The sequence below is a fragment of the Geotrypetes seraphini genome, chromosome 2 (assembly GCF_902459505.1).
Source record: "Geotrypetes seraphini chromosome 2, aGeoSer1.1, whole genome shotgun sequence".
Classification (NCBI taxonomy): Eukaryota; Metazoa; Chordata; class Amphibia; order Gymnophiona; family Dermophiidae; genus Geotrypetes; species Geotrypetes seraphini.
The window spans coordinates 506,995,547-507,020,234 of record NC_047085.1 but is presented as its reverse complement, the minus strand read 5'-3'; the positions used below and the strand labels follow the sequence as shown (position 1 = coordinate 507,020,234).

Here is a 24,688-nt window from a genome sequence, read left to right as displayed (position 1 = left end):
TAACATTTGAGTTACTGGGAAATTAACCAAGCGGAGATTCTTCCCCCGTTGCATATTTTCTAACAGCTCCATTTTTAAATGCAATGACGTAGAATCCTTTACTGCGGATAGTGAAACAGCTTGCAATGTATTACTCTGAGTTTCAATCCCAAATAATCTATTTTCCAAACAATTCAAATTGGCATCCACATTCTGGAACGCATTCCCAGATATGTTGGTATTTCCATAGGTAGTTTTGTTGCAGTGGGTCTAGTGGAGTTGGTGGTCTTGTGTGGATTGAATCATTGTTTTAAAATAGTTAGCTAGTTTTGAGGCTGTTGGAATAGAGGGGTTGTCGCCATTTGTGATGGAAAGCAGGTTAAAAAGAGTCCAGACTAAAAGAGCATTAACTCAGATGGAGTTGTCACAAAATTATTATTAAATGGATGGAACCCCACCAAGAAGCTATATCACTCTCAAAGAGAGAGAAATATAGCTCACTTGATTAAAACTTAGCTCTGTAATATCAAGAACTAAGACTGAGAACATTTTTATAAGCAAACTGAAACTTTATTTCTTTTAGAGCAGAATTAATGATAAAACATTAAAATCAAGCAAGTAAAGTTTCCAAGTTTCCAAGTTTATTAGTTTTTTAATATCCCGACCATCAAATGAATATCTGGCCGGTTTACAGAATATAATAAAAGTAAATAATAATTTAAATATAATGAAGTGAACGAAAATGACATTAACTAGACTAACTGGAAAGTGAGGATAAGAGGGGAAGGAAGGGAGAAGTTACATAAATTAGTTAAGATAGGAAAGGGTGGGGGAAGGATTGAACAAGTGGGGTGTGGTAGCATTGTTGGAGTGATTACTTACTTACATTAAAAAGGCGAAGTAAAAAAGAGAGAAGGGGATCTAGGGACGGTCATAAGCGTCTTGGAATAAGAAGGTCTTTAAGCCAGTCTTGAAATTAATTAGATTTTGTTCGTCCCGAAGGTATTGTGGAAGAGAGTTCCATAGTGTAGGAGCGGTTACTGCAAAGTTAGTTTTTCGGGTGTAGTAGAAATCTTTGAGAGAAGGAATGAAAAGGAGTTTTTGGTCAGTAGATCTTAGTGTGCGAGGGGAACATTGTGGAATTAGTAGTTTATCGAGGAATAGTGGTTGATGGGAATGTTTAATTTTAAATGAGAGTAGAATGATTTTGTAGGTTATGCGGTGAGTGATAGGAAGCCAGTGGGCTTCTTTGAGTAAAGGAGTAACATGTTCAAATTTTCCTTTTTTGTATATTAGTTTTATGGCAGAATTTTGTATTAATTGAAGACGTCGGAGCTCTTTTTGAGGAAGTCCGTTTAGAAGAGAGTTGCAGTAGTCTAGGTGGGAAATGACTAGGGAATGTATCAGTATGTTAATTGAGTCAGTGTCTAGTAAAGGGCATAGTGATCAACGTACGCTCTATAAAAAATAAATACCATTTAATTCATGATACCATTATACAACACAATCTTCAAATACTATGTCTCACTGAAATCTGGCTAACTACTGGAGAAGCTTACATAACTCAAGCCTGCCCCCCTAACTACAAAGCTATTTTTCAACCCCGTCAAAATAAAAAAGGAGGTGGTTTAGCCGTTATCTACCATTCTTCAATTATCCTCCAATCTATAACAACTAATCTATCTTCCAATACACCATTAGAAACTCTTCAATTCTCTATTACACGCTCTCCTACTCTCAATTTTCTTCTGATCTATCTACCCCCTCCAATATCAAAACTCTCACTTGCAAGTAGGATCGTTAAGCAAAGATAATAAGCTATACTAGACAAAATTTTCCTAAGGTCAAATTATTAAATTTACTCACAAATACTGGTTAAAAAATCCTTAGAAGACCGCATGGCCTAGTTGAAGAGCTAAGCACAAGGTTGCAGAGAGAGAGAAATGTTGCAACTTGATCTAGGCCTGTGATCCAAGGAACAGCAAAAGAGAGAGAGGGCGGACATGTGTCTGGCTTTATAGATGTGTCTGGCTTGAAAGCTGGACCCATGATGCATAGCAATTGTCCCATCTCTGAGGCTGGAGAGCAGTCCCTGAGGATGGCATCGCATCCAATCATAGAGCAGTATTTCAATTCCTTCTGTTTCAAGGCAGATGATGTCTTCTGATTGAATCTTCTTTGAGTGACTTAAAACGGTGTTCCAATATAGAGTATTGTTACTGTCCTGGCCAAATGTGGTGTGATATTCTGCTCTTTTCACTGGTTTTTAGTATTATATCTGCTTAATTTCTCTTCTCCTCCCTGTTTCTTACTTTAAAAAAAAAAATAAAAAAGCACAAAAAAATAAACCCTTCTCTTTCCACTGTTAAATCTTATTTCCTCTTCTAGGAATAAGGGTAAGACTTTATTAACTCTAATTAAATCCTGGTGCCTGTGGCTCAGGGTGACTAAAGTAGAGAAAATCCTGTTATAAATCCTGTGTTTTAGGGTAGCCACTGATTTGTTATAGAACCCGCATTTTTGTTTAAAATACTGTGTGTTAGGTGGTATAGAGCCTGTATTACTGACTTACTAGTTTTTAGCCATTGTGTCTGCTGATTAGGTGGAGAAGGGAGGGGCTCTGATTTACTTTTAAGGTTAACTGCATTATCTTTGGGACAGTGCTGTGAACAAGGCTGCCCTGTGAACTTCAAAAAGCTAAGTTGCTCAACATTTCATATTCTGCTCTTTTCACTGGTTTTCAGCATTATATCTGCTTAATTGCTCTTCTCCTCCCTGTTTCTTACTTAAAAAAAACCAACAAAAAAACACAAAAAATAAACCCTTGTCCTTCCTTTGTTAAATCGTATTTCCTCTTTCCCTTTCCCTTCATAGGAATAAGGGTAAGACTTATAGTCCCACCAACCCCAGGAACCACTTTTCATATATAGAGACCCAAATAATCAGGACTACTCAAATCAAGTCACTTCATAACCAATCAAGATGACCTTTATTCTATGCAATCACTGTGGTGCTTTAATTCCAAGACATACTATTTGGAGGCTTAAGGCTTGCCCCATCTGTCTTGAACTTGCTAGTATTAAGGAGGAGCTCTGCAAACTTAAACAGGAATTGAATACAATTAAAGCAGCTTCCATCACTCCACAAAATCATACCAGCTTACTACCTCTACCTCAAAGAATAAAACAGCCCAGGAATAAATGAGTCACAGTAGGCTCAGGAAGACTGCGACATGTAACACAGAAACATCCACCTTCACAAATATTACCTGTACAGAATTCCTTCGCTCCACTAGTACACTGCAATACTCAAGAAAACAGAAGGGAGGTGGGACTGGAACCAATGAAGGTAACTCAAGAGAAAAAGCACACCCTAAGCACAAATAAAAAAGCCCAAAACAGAAAACTATTACTATTGGGGGATTCCATCATCAGAGGCATTAACCTTGGAACACAAGGTGAGGAGACCAAAATAGTGAAATGTCTTCCAGGATCCTCAGCTACCAGGAGTTCCAGGCAAATACAGACTATAATTAAGGAAGAAACTAAGGATTTTAACACTGATGTTGTTATCCATCTGGGAACAAATGACCTGGCCAATAACTCCACACTTGCAGCACAGAAAGCTTTTCGGGAGCTTGGTGAGGGCGAGAAACCTTTTGTAAACACTTTAGCTTTTTCTGAAATACTGCCTGCATATGGAAAGGGAGAGCAAAGAGTGAAAACCACAGAGGGCTTTAATAGATGGCTCAAAGCCTGGTGTCATCAAGAAGGTTTCAGGTACATAGGAGGATGGGGAAATACATGGAAGGACAAGAAGCTATATTGCACTGATGGGCTACATATTACTACAGCATGAAAAAGAAACCTTGCAGATATTTTTCTAGGCATTTAAACTAGAAGGTGGGGGTGGTGTATGTACGAATGACAATTATAGAGATCTTCCCTGCAAAAGAAAAGATGTGATAGTAGTAAAGACTGCAACATAAGCAATATCAGCAACTCATTTCTTAGTATTGCAACAGAAAGTGAAACGAAACAAAAATCCATACGAAAAAGGAGGTTATCGCTGAAAAATAGCTGGAAAGCGATGACCACAAATGCTCGCAGTCTAAGCAACAAAGTTCATGATCTGCAAGCCCTGATGTTAGAGGCAGATCTAGATATTGTCGCTATCACAGAGACATGGTTCAGTGAATCACATGGATGGGATGCAAACATACCGGGATATAATCTTTTTATGAAGGACAGAGATGGTCAAAAAGGTGGAGGAGTAGCTCTCTATGTAAAAATCAATATCCAAGCGACCGAAATGCAAGGGACCTGAGGAGAAGAAGAAGCAATATGGATTGCTCTGAAAAGAGAAGATGGAACTTCTATCTATGTGGGTGTAGTCTACAGACCTCCGACTCAATCGCAGCAAATTGATAAGGATCTGATTGAGGATATCCAAAAGTTTGGAAGGAAAGAGGAGGTTGTGCTGTTGGGAGATTTCAACCTGCCAGATGCGGACTGGAATGTTCTGTCTGCAGAATCGGACAGAAGTAGGGAGATTGTGGATGCCTTTCAAGAGGCTCTGCTCAGACAAATGGTGACGAAACCCACAAGGGAAAAAGTGATATTGGATCAAGTCCTCAAAAATGGAGAGAGTATCTCTAATGTTCGAGTGGGTGCTCACCTGGGAAGTAGCGATCATCAAACAGTTTGGTTTGATATAACGGCTAAAGTGGAGAGAGGCCACACGATACTTAAAGTCCTAGATTTCAAATGTACGGACTTTAATGCAATGGGAGAGTACCTGAAGAAAGAGCTATTAGGATGGGAGGACATAAGAGAAGTGGAAAGACAGTGGTCTAAGCTGAAAGGAGCGATAAAAATGGCTACGGACCTTTATGTGAAGAAAATCAATAAAAACAAGAGAAAAAGGAAGCCGATATGGTTCTCCAACCTAGTGGCAGAGAAAATAAAGGCGAAATAGTTTGTGAAATATAAAAAAACCCAAGAAGAGGAGAGCAGAAAGGACTACAGGGTGAAACTTAAAGAAACCAAGAGAGAGATACGTCTGGCGAAAGCACAGGCGGAAGAACAAATGGCTAATAATGTAAAAAAGGGAGACAAAATTTTTTTCAGATATATTAGTGAAAGGAGGAAGATGAAAAATGGAATTGCTAGGCTAAAAGATGCTGGGAACCAATATGTGGAGAGTGATGAGGAGAAAGCAAATGTGCTAAACAAATACTTCTGTTCTGTGTTCACAGAAGAAAATCCTGGAGAAGGACCGAGATTGTCTAGCAAAGTTACACGAGAAAATGGAGTAGATTCTGCGCCGTTCACGGAGGAGGGTGTTTATGAGCAACTTGAAAATCTGAAGGTGGACAAAGCGATGGGACCAGACGGGATCCATCCCAGGATAATAAGGGAGCTCAGAGAGGTTCTGGCGAGTCCTATTAAAGACTTGTTCAACAAATCTCTGGAGACAGGAGTGATTCCTGGGGATTGGAGGAGAGCGGATGTGGTCCCTATTCATAAAAGTGGTCACAGGGATGAAGCAGGAAACTACAGGCCAGTGAGCCTCACTTCAGTTGTTGGAAAAATAATGGAAGTGTTGCTGAAAGAAAGGATAGTGCACTTCCTTGAATCTAATAGGTTACAGGATCCGAGGCAACATGGCTTTACAAAAGGTAAATCGTGCCAAACGAACCTGATTGAATTTTTTGATTGGGTGACCAGAGAGCTGGATCGAGGACATATGCTAGATGTAATTTACTTGGAATTCAGCAAAGCCTTTGTTTCAGTTCCTCATAGGAGGCTGTTGAACAAACTTGAAGGACTGAAGTTAGGATCCAAAGTGGTGAACTGGGTCAGAAACTGGCTGTCGGACAGATGCCAGAGGGTGGTGGTTAATGGAAGTCACTCGAAGGAAGGAAAGGTGAGTAGTGGAGTCCCTCAGGGATCGGTGCTGGGGCCAATCCTGTTCAATGTGTTTGTGAGTGACATTGCTGATTGGTTAAAAGGAAAAGTGTGCCTTTTTGCAGATGATACCAAGATCTGTAACAGAGTAGACAGCGAAGAGGGAGTGGAAAATATGAAAAAGGATCTGCAAAAGTTAGAGGAATGGTCTAATGCCTGGCAACTAAAATTCAATGCAAAGAAATGCAGAGTAATGCATTTAGGGATTAATAATAGGAAGGAACCGTATTTGTTGGGAGGAGAGAAGCTGATATGCACGGACGGGGAGAGGAACCTTGGGGTGATAGTGTCCGAAGATCTAAAGGCGAAAAAACAGTGTGACAAGGCAGTGGCTGCTGCCAGAAGGATGCTGGGCTGTATAAAGAGAGGCGTAGTCAGTAGAAGGAAGAAGGTGTTGATGCCCCTGTACAAGTCATTGGTAAGGCCCCACTTGGAATATTGTGTTCAGTTTTGGAGACTGTATCTGGCGAAGGACGTAAGAAGACTTGAGGCGGTCTGGAGGAGGGCGACGAAAACAATAGGAGGCTTGCGCCAGAAGACGTATGAGGAGAGACTGGAAGCCCTGAATATGTATACCCTAGAGGAAAGGAGAGACAGGGGAGATATGATTCAGACGTTCAAATACTTGAAGGGTATTAACGTAGAACAAAATCTTTTCCGGAGAAAGGACAATGGTAAAACCAGAGGACATAATTTGAGGTTGAGGGGTGGTAGATTCAGGGGCAATGTTAGGAAATTCTACTTTACGGAGAGGGTAGTGGATGCTTGGAATGCGCTCCCGAGAGAGGTGGTGGAGAGTAAACCTGTAACTGAGTTCAAAGAAGCGTGGGATGAACACAGAGGATTTAGAATCAGAAAATAATATTAAATATTGAACTAATGCCAGTACTGGGCAGACTTGCACGGTCTGTGTCTGTATATGGCCGTTTGGTGGAGGATGGGCTGTGGAGGGCTTCAATATCTGGGAGGGTACAGATGGGCTGGAGTAAGTCTTAACAGAGATTTCGGCAGTTCGAACCCAAGCACAGTACAGGGTAATGCTTTGGATTCTTGCCCAGAAATAGCTAAGAAGAAAAAATTAAAAATATTTTAAATTGAATCAGGTTGGGCAGACTGGATGGACCATTCGGGTCTTTATCTGCCATCATCTACTATGTTACACTTTAAACTGCCTCTCTGCTTGGAGGACTTATAGCACACTGACATTGGTAGAGCCAATCAGACATTCACTATCATGTGGCAGATAGATGAATCATATTCTCAGTGATGAGAGACAGAAGGCACATGAGGAATTCAGTGTTTCATAGGTAAATCTGATACAGAGAAAGTCCCTGGTGCCAAGATTGTAGCATGTACATAGCATAAAACAAAGAATAGGAGCATATGAACAGCCTTACTGAGTCAGACCAATGGTCCATCAAACCCAGAAGCCCATTCTCATTGTGGTCAATCCAGGTCCCTAGTACCTGGCCAAAAACCAAGGCGTAGCAACATTCCATGCTACCGATTCAGGGCAACCAGTGGCTTCCCCCTCCAGGAAATTGTCCAAACCTTTCTAAAAACCAGTTACGCTATCCGCTCTTACAACAACCTCCTGTGACATCCAGACGCAATTTATGGATTTAAGGAAGCACAGACAAGAGTGAGTCTACAATACCAAAGCTATTTGAGAGTGCAGAAAGAACCTGTTGATTCACAGCCACTGGCTTATTCCATGAAGTAAATTTTTAGATTGAATGTTGATTTAAGCTTCTATTACACTCAGTACAGGTATTTGATTAGTTTCTTCTATGGATCCGCTGAGGTTTTTTTTAGATTTGAAAGCCGAGTGAAGCTTTTATTTCACTAAGTACATGTAAATGTTTTCTATCCTGTGTGGATCCTCTGGTGAATTTTTAGATTTGAAAGATGAGTGAAGCTTTTATTTCACACAGTACATTTATGTGGTTTATCTCCTGTGTGGATCATCTGGTGTGCTTTTAGATTTGAAAGCTGAGTGAAGCTTTTATTACACACAGTACATTTATATGGTTTATCTCCTGTGTGGATCCTCTGGTGAATTTTTAATTCTGAAAACTGAGTGAAGCTTTTATAACACACAGTACCTTTATACGGTTCAATACATGTAAATGGCTTGTCTAATGTGTGGATCCTCTGGTGTGATTTTAGATGTGAATGCTGAGTGAAGTTTTTATTACACTCAGTACATGTAAATGGTTTGTCTCCTGTGTGGATCCTCTGGTGTGCTTTTATATTTGAAAGCTGAGCGAAGCTTTTATTACACAAAGTACATTTATATGGTTTCTCTCCTGTGTGGATCCTCTGGTGAATTTTTAGATCTGAAAGCTGAGTGAAGCTTTTATTACACACAGTACATTTATATGGTTTATCTCCTGTGTGGTTCCTCTGGTGAATTTGTAGACCTCTAAGCCGAGTGAAGCTTTTGTTACACACAGTACATTTATATGGTTTATCTCCTGTGTGGATCCTCTGGTGTGCTTTTAGATCTGAAAGCTGAGTGAAGCTTTTATTACACACAGTACATTTATATGGTTTATCTCCTGTGTGGATCCTCTGGTGTAATTTTAGATGTGAAAGCCGAGTGAAGCTTTTATTACACACAGTACATTTATATGGTTTATCTCCTGTGTGGATCCTCTGGTGAATTTTTAGATCTGAAAGCTGAGTGAAGCTTTTATTACACACAGTACATTTATATGGTTTATCTCCTGTGTGGATCCTCTGGTGTAATTTTAGATGTGAAAGCCGAGTGAAGCTTTTATTACACACAGTACATTTATATGGTTTATCTCCTGTGTGGATCCTCTGATGTACTTTTAGACCTGAAAGCTGAGTGAAGCTTTTATTACACACAGTACATTTATATGGTTTATCTCCTGTGTGGATCCTCTGGTGAATTTTTAGATCTGAAAGCTGAGTGAAGCTTTTATTACACACAGTACATTTATATGGTTTATCTCCTGTGTGGTTCCTCTGGTGAATTTTTAGATGTGAATGCTGAGTGAAGCTTTTATTACACACAGTACATTTATATGGTTTATCTCCTGTGTGGTTCCTCTGGTGAATTTGTAGACTTCTAAGGAAAGTGAAACTTTTATTACACTCAGTACATGTAAATATTTTCTCATTTTTATGATCCCTTTTGTGCATACTGAGGTCTTTCTGGTGTTTTTCTCCTTTACTCTTGCCCTGGAGGAAAATAGAAGTTACTTTATCACTATTATTAATTTGGAAGGGTCTCTTTGCTAGGTGTTTCTTGTCCTCAGGGATGTTACTGAGCTTTCCGTCATTTCTCTCACACTTAATGACTCCGTCCGTTGTGTCTCCTTCAGGGTGTCTCTGTTTCTTTGATTCTTGCTTGCAATTCTTTGCATTAATCTTCTCAGGTCTCTGGAAAATATTCATACTGACATTTTCTGACTGTGTTTGGATTTGTTCCATTTTTATCTGATTTTCTCCTTGATTCTTTATTCTCTTCCATGTGTTTTGGATCTTATGATCTGTTGGATATAAACAGAAGGTATTTCTCATGAGTTAGAAAATAGCAGTGCTTTATACGATAAAACCTGTACATAATGAGAGAAAGATAGGTTGTATCACACCAGGTGTTACCATGTATGGATTGAGAATTAGTCAGTTTCCTATTTGCAAACAATTTTTTTCAAGCATATATGTCCACACAGTGCAAGTTTGTGAGATGCTCCTTGGAAATGGCAGTGTTGAGAGTTAAGGGAGTCAATTATGTAAAACTCTGAGTGCTCTGACAGTAATCTATAGGTTTTGCATATAGGTATAGGATTCGCATAGAGAATGACTAGAGGAAGCATACAGTGATAACTGTATGCCTATGACTGATTAAGGAAATTTTATTTTCTTCTTTCTTAGCACCTTTAACTAAATTGACTAACTTTTTGCCTTAATGAGAGATGATCTTTCTTTTTCTAAATGCAAGACTTGATATTCTTTACCTGAGATACTCTAATGTTTCTTTTATTACGTGCCAGGATTATTGTATATTGCTATTTGAAAATTTTGGTTATAGTTACATTGAGAAATTTTATATAAGATATTTATCTCCTGTTTTTACGAAATGATTTATACCACACATAGACTCCTTTACTTTTCAATCCTCTGCTAACTTCACCAAACAAACATTTTGATTTAATTATGGGTTATTACAACAAATTTTGTATATATAAAAAAAAAAAAAAAGACGGTTAGACTGTTAGATTGATTAGCTTTAATGAAAAAGGAGGGGAAAGAAATTTAATTCAAAAAATAAAAAATAAAAATAAAAAATAAAAATAAAGAGTTAATAGAAAAGGAATAAAATGTAACAAATTTTGTACATAAAAATTTTTCTTATATAGATTGATTGACCAACCTCCGTAATAAAACAAACAATAAACAACAAAAAAAAATAAAAAAAAAATAATACAAATTATAGGGGGAAAAAATATTTCACATGGCGAAATCTTCACAACATCCCATTATAGCTCTATCTTTGGATGCTGAGAAGGCCTTTGATAGGATCGAATGGAATTATCTTTTCTGTGTTTTGAAATGGTTTGGTGCAGGCTTCTCTTTTATTCAAATGATTAAAGTATTATATACAGATCCCTCAGCTAGAATCATTGCAAATAATACACTATCGGACTCTTTTCATTTACATAGAGGAACAAGACAGGGTTGTCCTCTATCACCGTACTTATTCAATTTAGCTCTTGAGCCCCTACTAATCTGTATCCGACAAAATCCAAATTTATCTGGTATTGTATGTAAATCTATTGACATAAAACTATCTGCGTATGCAGATGATGTTTTTCTCTACATATCTAATCCTGAAAGCTCTCTTAAAGAACTTTTTCAAATTATTACAGAGTATTCCTCGTTTTCTGGATATAAATTGAACCAAGATAAAACAGAATCCCTCCCTCTGAATCACTATGCTAACTCTTCCATGGTTAAACCCTATAACCTTCAATGGACCCCAGAAAAACTAAAATATTTAGGTATTGAACTTACTCCTTCTCTCCCAGATACTATTGATATAAATATGCATCATATACTTCAGATTGTCAAAAACCTGATTCAGTCCTGGCATCCTCTATATATATCTTGGTGGGGACGTCTTGAGACTATTAAAATGATGCTTATGCCTAAAGTGAATTATATCCTACTTATGATCCCATATCTTTTTCCTACCGTGTTTTATAAAAAACTTGACTCGCTTCTTTCTTCCTTTCTTTGGAAAAATAAACAACCACGTATAGCTTTACGTAAACTCAAACTCAATAAGGAAAATGGAGGAGTTCTCTTTCCTGATTTTTTTACCTATCATAAATCCTTTATTGTCCATCAGGGTTTATATTGGTTTGCGGATTCTGATATTTATTTACCAGTTTGGTTTGAACTTGAAAAACAATTAATGCAGCCTCTTCAGCCATCTGCATATCTGACTGCCCCAGCGGCATCCCTTGATAACCCTCTTTTAAAAATGACCTCTCAATGCTTACTTGAATTTGACTCACATCTTGAACACTCATACCTTAAATCACCGTCTCTTTCTATATGGTTTAATACCAACATAATCATTAATAAGAAATCATTTCTCTGGAAAGAATGGATTGATAAGGGAATTCTTTCCCTTCAAGATATTTTAGATGTCAATCATAAATTACTTCCATTCGCCATTCTCCAGGAGAAATTTAATCTCCCATCCTCTGCGTTCTTTAAATGGATGCAACTTCATCATTGTATATCTAAATCACCGGTTGTTCAACTACTCTCATCTCAGACACCTACTCTCCACACTTTAGCTGTACAATATTTGTCGCTTGGACATGTTGCCTCTAAACTGTATAAACTAACTATTATGTGGACCCTACCACTCCTTAATGCTCTCAAGGATATTTGGGAGAGAGAGTGTGATTCTCAGATCAATAGTCGAGCATGGGCACTCCTCTGGTCTAAATCAATGAGGGCCGTTTCATCGGCCAGTACGATACAATCTATGTATTTTCTATATCATAAAGCTGTTTGGATTCCTCATAAACTTCATGTCGCTGGCTTTTTACCTTCCAACACTTGTTGGAATTGTGAAAAGGGCAAGGGCTCCATTTTCCACATGATGTTTGACTGTCCCTTAGTCCACTCTTTCTGGTCCGATGTATGGAGTATTATACAAAATATTTTCCACTTAAATTGTGAATTGTCTTTCTCAACAGTGATGTTCAAATCACAATCTACTGAAATAACCTTAACAGATCAACAAACAAAGCTTTTTGATATATTGATAACTTTAGCACAAAAACTGATTCTTTCTAATTGGAAATCGTCAAACCTTCTTAATACCCACCACTGGTGGAATTCGGTATTACAGCATCATAGATTTGAACTTACCTTGTAAAGACATAGAGGTCAATTCAGACAAGTGTCTAAAATATGGTCCCCTCTGACCGCATACTTACACAGTGCTCATGCCTAATGTAGATCTACTTTGTATCTTATTGTACTTTATTGTTAATGCAAATTGCCTCTGTACATTGTACATTTTTCTCTGTTTTTTGTTTATTAAATATCAATAAACTTTCATGGAAAAAAAAAAAAAGGATTCGCATATAATCCACTTGTTCCCACCTATTTGCACACCATCCCCTCCTACCTATGTGGAATAGCTCTCAGGCATTAACTTAAGGAATAGCACTTAAGAGCATTTACAAGGACTCCTGCCATGTCACCTCCACTGTGGCATGTAACTGCCATTTTAGAATGAAACTTACATGCCAGAGTGACAATTAACATATGGCATACTGTATAGAATCATAGAGAAGATCCCTGAAGAAAGAGAATATATTATAATATCTTAGGACAAGCAGGCAGATATTCTCACATGTGGGTGACATCATCCATGGAACGCGACATGGACCTTCAAAGTGAACTGTCACTTTAAGAAAGCAAAAGACTGCCCGTGCTATGCATACACAGGTGCCTTCCCATCCGCTGCCAGCTCACGGCACCATCAGTTCATTGTTTGTTGCAGAGCGGAGAAGATGTCATTTGAGAGACAAGGGGGAAAACCTCTGCTTGCCCTGGATTGGTAGCACGGAATGTTGCTATTCTTTGGGGTTTGACCAGCAACTAGTGACCTGGATTGGCTACCGTGAGGACGGGCTACTGAGTTTGATGGACCTTTGGTCTGACCCACTCAGGTTATTCTTATGTTCTTATGCATTTTTAATATACGTGTATTACTTGCATTTATTTTCTGCATAACATAAGAATAGCCTTACTGGGTCAGACCAGTGGCCAAACCAGGTCACTAGTACCTGGCCAAAACTTCCCCCATGTCTTTCTCAATAACAGACTATGGACGCTGTCCACTCTTAACACAACCTCTGGCAATCCGTTCCGGAGCTTAACTATTCTATGAGGCCAGGCTTCTCAAAAAACCACGTTAAAAAGCAACGGTCTGCTAACGCAGCCATTTTGATATGAATTGAAAAAAGTGAGACATTAAAAAAACAAAAATTACACATGCAGATGCGGTCGGTGGACAACAGCGAAGATTCGCTAAATGTGTACATGCCCATCACTGGTGACAATGATGGGCACTAGCGTAAACAATATGCGTTTAAAAAGCCCCTACAACACGCCATCTCCTTAACTCCACATAGATACACAGAGGGCAGACTTCCTCCTCCCAGCTGGCCTGCCTGCATCGTCTAAAATGGGCCTTCCCCTTCCTGGTGCATCTTGGGATGGACCGGGGAGGGGCTTGAGGCTCTGATTGGCCCAAGGTGTATAAAGCCCTTCCCATGGGGCCGGAGGCTCTGATTGGCCCAAGTTGTCCATGGGAGGGGCTTCATACAACTTGAGCCAATCAGAGCCTCAGTCCCCTCTCCAGTGCATCCCAAGATGCACCGGGGAGGAGAAGGACCATTTTGGACGACACAGGCAGGCCTGCTGGGAGGAGGGAGTCCATCCAACGTGCATCTATGTGGAGGTAAGTGGGAAGGGGTGGCGGGCGAGTGGGCATCAGAGCCAGTGGTAGGCATGGCAGCGGGGAGAGTGGGCATCTCTCTCACTGTGAGCAGTGGCAGGTGTCTTAGCAGCGGGGAGAGTGGGCATCTCTCCCGCTATAGGGGGGGGGGGTGTTCGCTGCCACTGCAGTGGAGGGGTGTTGTGATGCAGTGGGAGAGAGAATGGTCATCTCTCTCATTGCATCACAACACAGGCTTTCTAGCAGTCTCTGACACTGACTGGCACCGCTAGACCAGTTGCTTATTTTTGCCGCAAAATGGATTGGTATTTTTTAAGAATCCCCTTTGCATGTCTTTGTTGGAGACTGCTAGAAAGCTCACTCTTGACAGAGATAAAACGTTTTGATCTACTGCTAAAATGCATACAGGCTAATCCGTCGGTAAACAGTTTAGCAAGGGCATTAAAGTTTTGAGAATCTGGGCCTGAGTGAAAATATATTTCCTCCTATTGGTTTTAAAAGTATTTCAAAGTATTTTCCTGTAACTCACTGAGTGTCCCTTAGTCCTGTGTTCTTTAGCCCCCAGCCCGCGGACCAGTGCGTAGAAATTTCCTGCCGGTCTCCAGGGCCAACACGTGCATCGGGCCCAAGACGTTATGATTCATAGAATAGACGGAATGTATTGTGACTTGATTGACAGGGCATGTTGGCCAATTATCTCCCGGGGATCTTTGAAAACCGAATGCTGACCTATGGGATAGCTGAGTTTTCCGTGTTGCCGACCAATAGGCGTTGAGCTGACTGGTAACTGGCTGATGCAGGGGGATTACAATGCGGATGGGAACTGGAAGGAAGAGGAGAGGATTGTAAACACGGAAGTGGTGTGGCGAGCACGGCCTTTGAGGCTTGGGCAGCACATTGTAGGAGGATTGCCGCTATAGTACCTGTGGGTTTCCTACTCAAGTTAGTTTATACTTAACTGTCAAAGTTTTATAGGCCTTTTTTGTAGGAAGGCGGTTAATAGATCCCAAAATAGGTGTGTTCCAAGAAATTGAAATGGTGAGAAGAAACGGAATGATGGTAGGAAAGTAAACGTTATTTGCTACAGAAATGGCAACAGGAGACAGAATGGTATGATTTGATTTTCTTGACTAACTTGAAGCTGATGTTCCTTTGCTGGCCCTGGGTCATTTTGTCTCTTGTTAACTTACATATCCAGCCTGGTGGTAAGATAATATATTTTGCTGCATGGAGGGAGGGAAGCAACAAAGGTAGGGGGAATGACTTTATTTGTGAATTTAGTGATTGAATAGTGTCAATTTTGAGAGTTTACATCTGCAGTCTGTATTTTAGACTGTTCAGGAAGAAATGCATTTGTTTCTTTTTCTCTGGGGTTGTACTACATACAGAGTCTTGAATGTTAGGGTTTGTTTGTATATATTAGTATTTTTAGTTTTTGGTCCTGTATTTGCATAGGGGTTATCTGTGCTCTGGTAGGAATGAATGTTGAGAAGCATACAGTGTGCTTTGTGTAGTTTAATTTTGTGGTTAACCATTATGTGTTAATGAGATTATATTGTGTGTATATATGAAAAATGAATTGAAAAAATAGTGTTACAATTAGTACTGTTATGGGGGTGGGGCGGAGAGGGGCGGGGTCTGGCCACGACTTAGCCCAGTGTTCTTCAACTGCCGGTCCACAAAATAATTATTTTATTTCTGCAAGTCCATAGGTGTAAAAAGATTGAAGAACACTGCCTTAGACTTTTCCATTTTTGAAGGCGTGAAAAATCGATCCATTTGTACCCGTTCTACTCCACTCAGGATTTTGTAGACATGAATCATACCTCCCATCAATTATCTCTTTTCCAAGCTGAAGAGTCCAAACCTTTTTAACCTTTCCTCATACGAGAGGAGTTCCATCCCTTTTACCAAGTTGCTCACTCTTCTTTGAACCTTTTTAGTGCCACTATATTTTCTTGAGATAAGGAGACCAGAATTGAACGCAATACTCCAGGTGAGGTCGCACCATGGAGCGATACAGCAGCATTATAATATCTTTAGTCTTGTTAATCATCCCTTTTTTAATAATTCCTAGAATCTTGTTTGCATTTTTGGCCACCATCCCATACTGGATGGAAGGTTTCATCGTATTGTCTACATTGACATCCAGATCCTTTTCTTGGGCGCTAACCCCCAAGGTGAACCCTAGCATTCGGTAACTGGAATTTGGTTTATTCTTCCCAATGCGCAATCACTTTGCATTTGTGAAGGGATGCAGTTCTGAACCAGGGCAAGGTCAGCACACAGGCAAGGTCTGCACACTGATCTAAGGCCCTGTGAAAGAATCTAAGCCCCTGTGAATGAATAATGAATCATTCCCTCTCTCCCCCTTACCTGTCACACATTAACCCTTATCTTATTTAAGCTGTCCATATTTGGAAAGGACATCAGCTGACAGGCTTTGAGGACGTGCAAAAACACAGGTATTGTCTAAGTGCTGAGTTGGAGGGTGATCACGAGGTAAAGCACGAGGTAAAGGGATGGTGATCACGATGTAAAAGCATGTACCTGTGTTTCCACCAATGTAAAAGCATGTACCTTTGTATCCACCAATCATTAGATGTGTAAACGAGGGAGTTACTATGGTGTCATTAGCTTAGAAGCATAATAAAAGGGACTCGGAGCTAGCCACTGGCAACGCCTCCTTCCTGGCTTGTATCGTGTGTGTGTGTGTTTGCTGATTTCCATTCCTACAGTGGCGCCAGGAACAGAGACCCTACGCCTTGCTTGCTCCATCTTACGATAAGACTAGGTGCACTGCATTCTCCGGGATCCTCTCGAGTAAGTATGGGAAATTCCCTGTCAGATTTACAGCGTGCTCATGTTAAAAAATTGAAGTATATTCTGAGACATACAGATAGAGACGCCTCTGATTCACTGCTCCCGGTATCCAGAAAAAGGATCCCTAAAAACAGAAGATTGGATAAGAGTCGGGAAAGTTTTGTATGCTGAGCCTAGGGCATCAGCAGCCATCATAATCGTATGGCAGAAGTGTAAGTATTCCTTGGAAAAGGTTGGGACTGAGGCATTGTCCAAGGTGTCAACAGTCTCATTAACCATTTCCCCCCTGACTATTCCAGTCAGAACATATATCCAAAAATCATACTTCCCGCACAGTTAACTCCAGTACCTTTAAGTGCAAAAAAGGAAGAAACATTAGCGCACTTACCATTATCCTTTGCAATATTGCGAGAAATTCGTAAATCTATTTCAGAGACAGGTTTAAGAAGTAATTTCACAGCCGGGTTATTTGAAACCCTGGCTAGGGTGCATACCTTATTACCACAAGATTGGAAAGACATTATGCGCATGGTATTGACTATGGGTCAATATGTTATGTGGGATAGTGAGTACCAATGGGAGGCTCAACGTAGAGCTTTACACTCTGGAGGGCTTTATACCCCAGATCAGTTATATGGAACAGGAAATTTCTCCACTATTAGATAAGTAGATAATAAGGAGGCTCAAAGTGATTTAATGATGAAACTAGCCAAAGACAATGCTAATTTGGATTGTCGTGAAGCATTACAGGGCTTAGGAAACAGGACAGATATTGCATTAGTCAATATGCTGCGAGCCTTGGCATTTAAACTTACTAAATGGGCATTTTAGCAGCTGCAGTAACATAATCCCGATAAAATGGGAGGTTTTGGTAATAGACCTTAAAGAGGGGTTTTTTTTTACCATTCCTCTACATCCAGATGATAAAGAAAAATTTCCGTTCATTGTGCCTGTTCTTAATCATAGTCAATCACTACAATCGTATGCAGCTCCTACCATTATTATTTTGAAACTTAATTCTACAAACACGTATGTGGAAGCAGGAGATGAGGTTAAGGTTTATAGGTGCAGGAATTAGCTTAATAGAACAGAGAAATAATAAAATACCGAGTGGATTTAGAGACCACTTCTGTGTATAAGAAAGACAGGCCTGTCTGCCTGCCTGAATGTGTGTTTTTCTTGTGTGACTGATAAGATGGGTCTGAGGAGAAATTAGCACAGGAGTTGGTCAGAAGCTCTAGAGAGAGGATAAGGATTTTAACCTCTTAACTTTATAAATTTGAGACTTGGTTCAGCAAATTATATTTTTGTATATGGGTTGAAATACTGGTGACTAAGATGTGGGGTGTTAATTATCCCTCATAAATTGGAGTCACTGTTAAATTTCTAGATTCATGCTGACACTGTGGCAAGGGTTATTTTCTTCCCCAACTACCTGACCATTGCACATCTTATCAAGCTGTTGACAGGCTTCAGCCCAGGTCTTTCGGTTGCAACTCTTCAATACTCATAACTTTGATGTTATATAGGTTTGTCCAAGATTAGGTATGAAGGATGTAACCTTCAATAGCGTTTGCTCACTCTGGTTAAGCCAACTGATCATGCTGACAATTATTAACTGCATTGCAGAGCTGTCACTGAGAAGAGTGCTAAGTTATAGGAACCTTTACAGTAATAGTCGTTTATTCATGTAAATGGAAAGTCTACTATTCTCCTTTAAATATTAATGAACTTACAATTTAATAGCTGTTGTATTTCATGTCTTTTATTTGTGAAAAGAAAAATGATTTACAGAAAATAGCGGGTAAGTGATTACAATGTCACTGAATGAACTGTCCCCAGATATGGAAAGCCTTCCAAGATAATCACAATTAAGGTAAGCTATTTCTGGATCATGTTCTTACAAGAATAAATAGACTCCTCATTGAATGGGCACAAATTAAAATTTGGATTTTCATTGTATATTGGTAATTTGATGGAAGAACGAATTGCTGATTCATAAAGAAAAATGCTGGCTTTATATAAACGTTATGCCATTGGAGTCTGAGTATCAGACAGCAATATGTGCCAGCTGTACTGCCTAGAACTACTATGACTCAATTTTACAGTATCCCTGCAAGATGAATGCCCCTTACCTTTTGGTCATTTGGGAATTGTATTTATGTGGTTTTGTCTCTGATTATATTGTAGATGGTAGAAGCTGAAGACTGCTGCTTGCAATAGACAGACAGGGGACTTATCCAGACTGCATACATGAAATCAATGGACAGTCATATTTCTCTGACCTTTTGTAACTCCAATCTAAAGGATATACACTTACTTTTAAAGCTTCACAAGACATCAAGATAATAACTGTGGTAAACTACTGATTTTAATCGTGTTCATTCCTATGGTTGATAATTTGAGAAGCATTGAGACTGTTGAGAATCTACTGTCAGAAGAGTTTGCACAAGTTACCAGCCTGTCCACACCTTCCTTTACACTTGTTTTCATATGTTCTATGATGCTTTATTGTCCAGAGGTTTTACTTTGTTTAGGTGTTGACATAGATAACCTGGACATACAGATGATTCAACTGGACATACTGGCCTCACTTGTGTATGCTGGACACTACAGACCTATATTTTCACTTGTATATGCTGGACACTACAGACCTATATTTTCCCATAGCCAGGCACAGCCTGTACCTTGCTGTCTGTAAACACCTGCAGCCTTTGCAATGCTAACGTTTTTGTCTCCGTTCCCTGCTGTGAGGATATTTCTCCAAGGTTCTGCTGAACTGTTATCAGTGCTGTATGACTTCATATGCCAGGCACCCTGGAAAGCCATAAAACTTTTATAATGAGCAAGGATCCCTGCAGGACGATGTGGGTATAGTGAGATGAAAGAACTTGGTACCAAAACATTTGCTCCCTGTCTCTGAACCAAGTTATGGGAACCAAGCAGCTGGATTGTTGAAAGGTCACCTTTGCCAACTTTCAGCATACAAGGACACTATCCTGAAGATGCACAGAATTGTAAAACCACTAATTAGCATCTACAGCTCTCAGCGCTGGAGAAAGAAAGTTCACCAAGAGTTCTCTGTTTCTGCAAGGCCCTCCCCACCTACTGGGGAGGGGGGGTGGAGGTGAGAGAGGCGTGGACTGAGAGGAGGAGTTAGGTATACATTATTTTATGTACCAATAGGGAATTACATAACCAGAATTCGGGGATGTACTTTTTGGAACAAAGGAAGAATTGCTCTGTATAAAAAACATGTGCATTCTAGGTAAAGCCAGAGAGATTCACTTACTTATGCTACGGGGATCTGCTAGCCCCCTGCTAAGCATATGGATGCAAGTTCTTCTCTCCATTGCATATTCTGAACTGACAATACATTTTTCTGATATGTCTCTGCTGCTGTAATACTGTAAGTTTTTATACTAACAATAAACGAATATTGTCTGTTTTGGAAGATACAATGCCGTCTTGTAGTTATTCCAATGAGGTAAACAAAGCAGCCTTTACTTCAGTGTTAATGTTAGTTATGTAATTTATCTACATTTTCACATTTTTCTCTTAAGTGTGCAACTGTTGTGCTTTTCCTTTTTTTTTTTTTTTTAATTTAACAAACCTGAACTATGGTTTAGAAACACTTGGGTTATGATTATCTTTCTGCAAAAAAAGAAAAAAAAATACACCTACACCATGCAAGCTATTTATATTAGCGCTGCAGATCTTCAGAGGATCCTCTACATTTATTGCCATTATACCTTAATTTACGTTCTTTGAATTGTACTTCTGAAATATAATTATGTGTTATTACGTAATCTAATAGGCCCATTATGATATTCTGTTAGCTGTTGTATTATTTCTTTATTATTGTCTCATGCATTGTTCTCGGAAAAGAACTATTTGTTTATCCCATATTTTTATGTACTGTAACACCTGCCGCAGGTAATAGGCCTGTCCCACATGTGGCAGTGATTTATATTTTTGATTATTTGCTGACACATCACAAGTTCTTTTAACGATTTAAATTTAATTTGAGAACTTGGCCCTTGCACCACACTCAAAGACAAAATCTGTCTTGTGCATATTCATTGCTTGTATCACCTTCACATGAGTTAACTGTACATATTATACATATATTTGGGCTTTTTGGGTTTGCACTGGACATTCCTTCTTCATCTTAATGCATTTAATTCTAGGTTACTATGCCCGGCACTTCTGGGTATAGGGAAAATAATCTTGAGGTTCTTATTTTAGGGACATTTAGGGATCTTTTGATATGCCTCACCTATCTACTAGGGAATGCTAATTAATGTCATAAGAGTTACATAAGAATTACCAACGAGTTGTCGAGATCTTAAGGTGATAAATGTTGGGTAATTAGAAGCATATTTGGGTAGGTGGGGTTTGGGTAGGAAGTGGTCGTGTTAAATAGGTTTTATGTATTTTTTGAAGAGTAGGGTTTTAGTTTCTTTCTTGAAGGTTTTATAGTCTGTGGTCGAGGACAGCAGAATGGTGATTTGTCTGACCAGTTTAGCTGCTTTGGTGGCTATTAGGTTGTCATATAGTTTTTTTCGTTTGACATTTTTGGATAGTGGGTGTGTGAATAGTGAGTGGGTTCTCCTTTGCCTGGTTGAGGAGGATTGAGTTAGTCGGTTATTCCAGTAGGTTGGGCTTTCTGCATTAATAGCCTTGAATAGTAGGCAATAGAATTTGATAGGCAGCCATTCAGAGTGCAGGGAGGGACTAAGCAAGCACGCAAAAAGCACACACCTGCCTCGTGCACCGCTGTGCCGCTAACGCTGCCGGAAGAGAGCAGGGAAACCAGGCAGGAGCGAGGAAAGCACGCTGGACCACCAGGATGCCAAAAAAAGGTACGGGGGAGGGGGTGCCTGCCTGCCTTTGGGCTGGCTGGCTTGGGACTGGCTGGCTGGTTTGACTGGGAGCTGGCTGGGTGGGCTGGTTGCCTTTGGGCTGGTTGGCTTGGGACTGGCTGGCTGGTTTGGGGTGGGTGGGTTGGCTGGTTGCCTTGGGACTGGCTGGCTGGCTTGGCAAGGGCTGGGGACTTGCTGGCTGCCACTAGACGTGCCTACCATTAGACGTGCCCACCACTAGACGTGACCTGTACCCTGTCCCAGCCTACTACTAGACCACCAGAGGGGGGACAGGGTACAGGGCACACTATTTGGTTCAGAATTTTTTTTCTTAGTTTTTCCTCCTCTACAGGTGGGTGCGTCTTATGATCAGCTGTGTCTTATGGAGAGAAAAATACGGTATGTACTAGTTGTGAATAATTATTAATTTATTATTTACAGCTGGCTACATAAATATATCTTTTTCTATCTTCATAATATTTATTTATTTTAAATATTTCTTGCTCGCACATCCTGCAATTTTCGGCGAGTTACAGAGAAACATTCATAATGCAGATATAGACAATTACAATCCAATAACATCTCAAATAACCTATAATACTGAAATACCAAACCATACTTATTCTTGTATCCTGCAAATGTTGGCTAGGAATCATTGGGGCTTGCATTATATTAGAATTGATTCAGAGGTATAGACTTCACACAGATGGGTACGTTATTGTAAGTCAGTGCAGTAAAGATAATAAATGCGTCTTCAGTGCCTTCCTGAATTGGAAGTATATGGGAAGTTGGCGTAAGCTGCTTGGGAGTTCATTCCAGGGAGTTTGTTCCAGATTTTGGGTCTTTGGAACTCAAAAGTGGTCTCGAAAAGAGCTTTCCTCTGTACTGGCGCGGGGAAGGAAGTGGTAGCTTGCAGCGTTGAATTGTGCTCGAATAATTGAAGGACTGTGTGACCTGGCGAGCAGAAATGAGCCAAGCTAAGTTTTCTCCGTATACTGTATAGCTTTAATAATAATAATAATTTTATTTCTTATATACCGCTATACCGTGAAGTTCAAAGCGGTTTACAATAAAGATACATTTTGTCAGTACATGGGATACAAGGTGGAAAGAGAGTATAAGTTAGTCTCAAATCTTGAATTGGGATGGTGGCGAGGTAGAGAAGAGGGCCGTAGAGAGGATGAAGTAGGTTGGGAATTTAGAATTTGTTAAACAATCGACAATACATGCAATTTTGAAATGAACCCTGCCCTTGACTGGCAGCCAGTGTAATTCCTTAAGTAGTGGACTTGCCCTCTCATATTTTGTCTTGTGCAGGATCAGCCTTGCTACTGTGTTTTTGAGTAGTTGCAGTTTCTTATAGTCTTTCTCTGTGATGCGGCAGTAGAGGGAGTTACAGTAGTCTAAGTAGGGGAGGAGGACATAAGTACTGGCAATACCTCATATTCATCATACTCACTTGCATGAATAATATCATTCAAACAATACTGTTTTGATTAATTTCAGAATATTTAATAAAGATGGTGCCTCTTTAACTTCAAGCGGCAAGGCGTTCCACCACTGGGCGCCCTGCCTAGCAATCAGAGCAATTAGTCTCCTCAAAGGTGGGACCTCAAAGCACTGCTGTTCACTGGAGCGCAATGTACGACTGAGCAAATAATGACGAAGAAGATTACTTATCTCTAATGACTGTTTACTCTGTCTTAGCTTGAAATCGTACAAAGTACTTTAAACTCAATTCGAGCAGCTACTGGTAACAAGTGAAGCTTAATTAAGATTGGTGTAATATGGTCAAATCTTGAAGCCCCCTCAATTAAGTGGGCCGCTGCATTCTGTTATCAATTGTAATGCTCAAATTTAATTTTTCGGTAAACCGAAGTAAACAGCGTTACAATAATCAACTGTAGGAATCAAAATTGCACTTATCAAGAAAATCATGGGGGCGGGGCCTTGGGTACATGGTCGGGTTGGGCCCATGTGCCTCAGGCCCCGCCCCCAGAAGGGACCTAAGGCTCCCGGGCCTATTCTGATTGGCCCACGCGCCTTAGGCCCCACCAGTAGGCGGAGCTTTGAGACGGATGGGCCAATCCGGCCTCATTCCGTCGTTGGCTGCCTGCCGGACAGGCGGGTTTGGCTCCCGTCTGTCCGGCCAACTATCAAAGGTACGGGAAGGGGGGTGGGGGTGTCGTGGAGGTCGGCCAAGGGGGTCGCGGGTCAGCTGGGGGGGCGGTTGGAGGTTCTTGGGGGGGGCGGTCGTTGGAGGGAGGGGGGTTTGCGTCGAGGGCAGGAGGGCCTGGGATCCCTCCTGCCCGTAATGTAGTGCGGGGTGGGGGTAGTGGGTCGCCGTGGCCAGGTGGGTTTGGGCTCCCTTCTGGTCCGATATTGTTGGGGAGTCGGCGGTCCTTCGGGGTGGGGGTGCGAGTGGTCCTGCCGGGGGGGGCATCAGGCTTTCAGGATGGGGACAGACCTTCAAGGGGGACAGCCAGACCTTCAAGGGGGGACAGTGCACGGAAAGTCAGGGAGGGTGAACGGAGAGTCGGGACAGCGCACGGAGAGTCGGGGCAGTGCACGGAAAGTCAGGGAGGGTGAACAGAGAGTCGGGACAACGCACGGAGAGTCGGGGAGGGCGAAAGGAGAGTCGGGGTGGCCAGAGGAGAGTCGGGGCGGGCGAAAGGACAGTCAGGCTGCATGCGCGTTATACCCGTGAGCGCGGTATACAAAAGTTTTTATACATAAAATCGTGGTTTCTGCGCGTTATACACGGGTGCGCGTTATCTGCGTGAAAATACGGTAATCAACTGTAGGAATCAAAATTGCACTTATCAAGAAAATCTCTTAATTTATGAAGCAGTGAAGTTTTAAAAGAGCTTTAGACACCACTGCTCATGTATCTGTGGCTTAAAAGACAAAGTGGAATCCAATATCACCCCCAGGTATTTGCATTCATTAGATACCGGAAAAACTATTATCCAAACTCAATCAGTACAGATGGAAATAATTCTACTAGTATCTGGCGACCTACACAGAGT

At 40.6% G+C, this 24,688-nt stretch overlaps 1 pseudogene; it reads right to left on the bottom strand.

Moving 5' to 3' along the window:
- The window catches only part of LOC117354966, an 81,069-nt pseudogene that overhangs the window by 42,624 nt on the left and 13,757 nt on the right, over nucleotides 1–24,688 (bottom strand).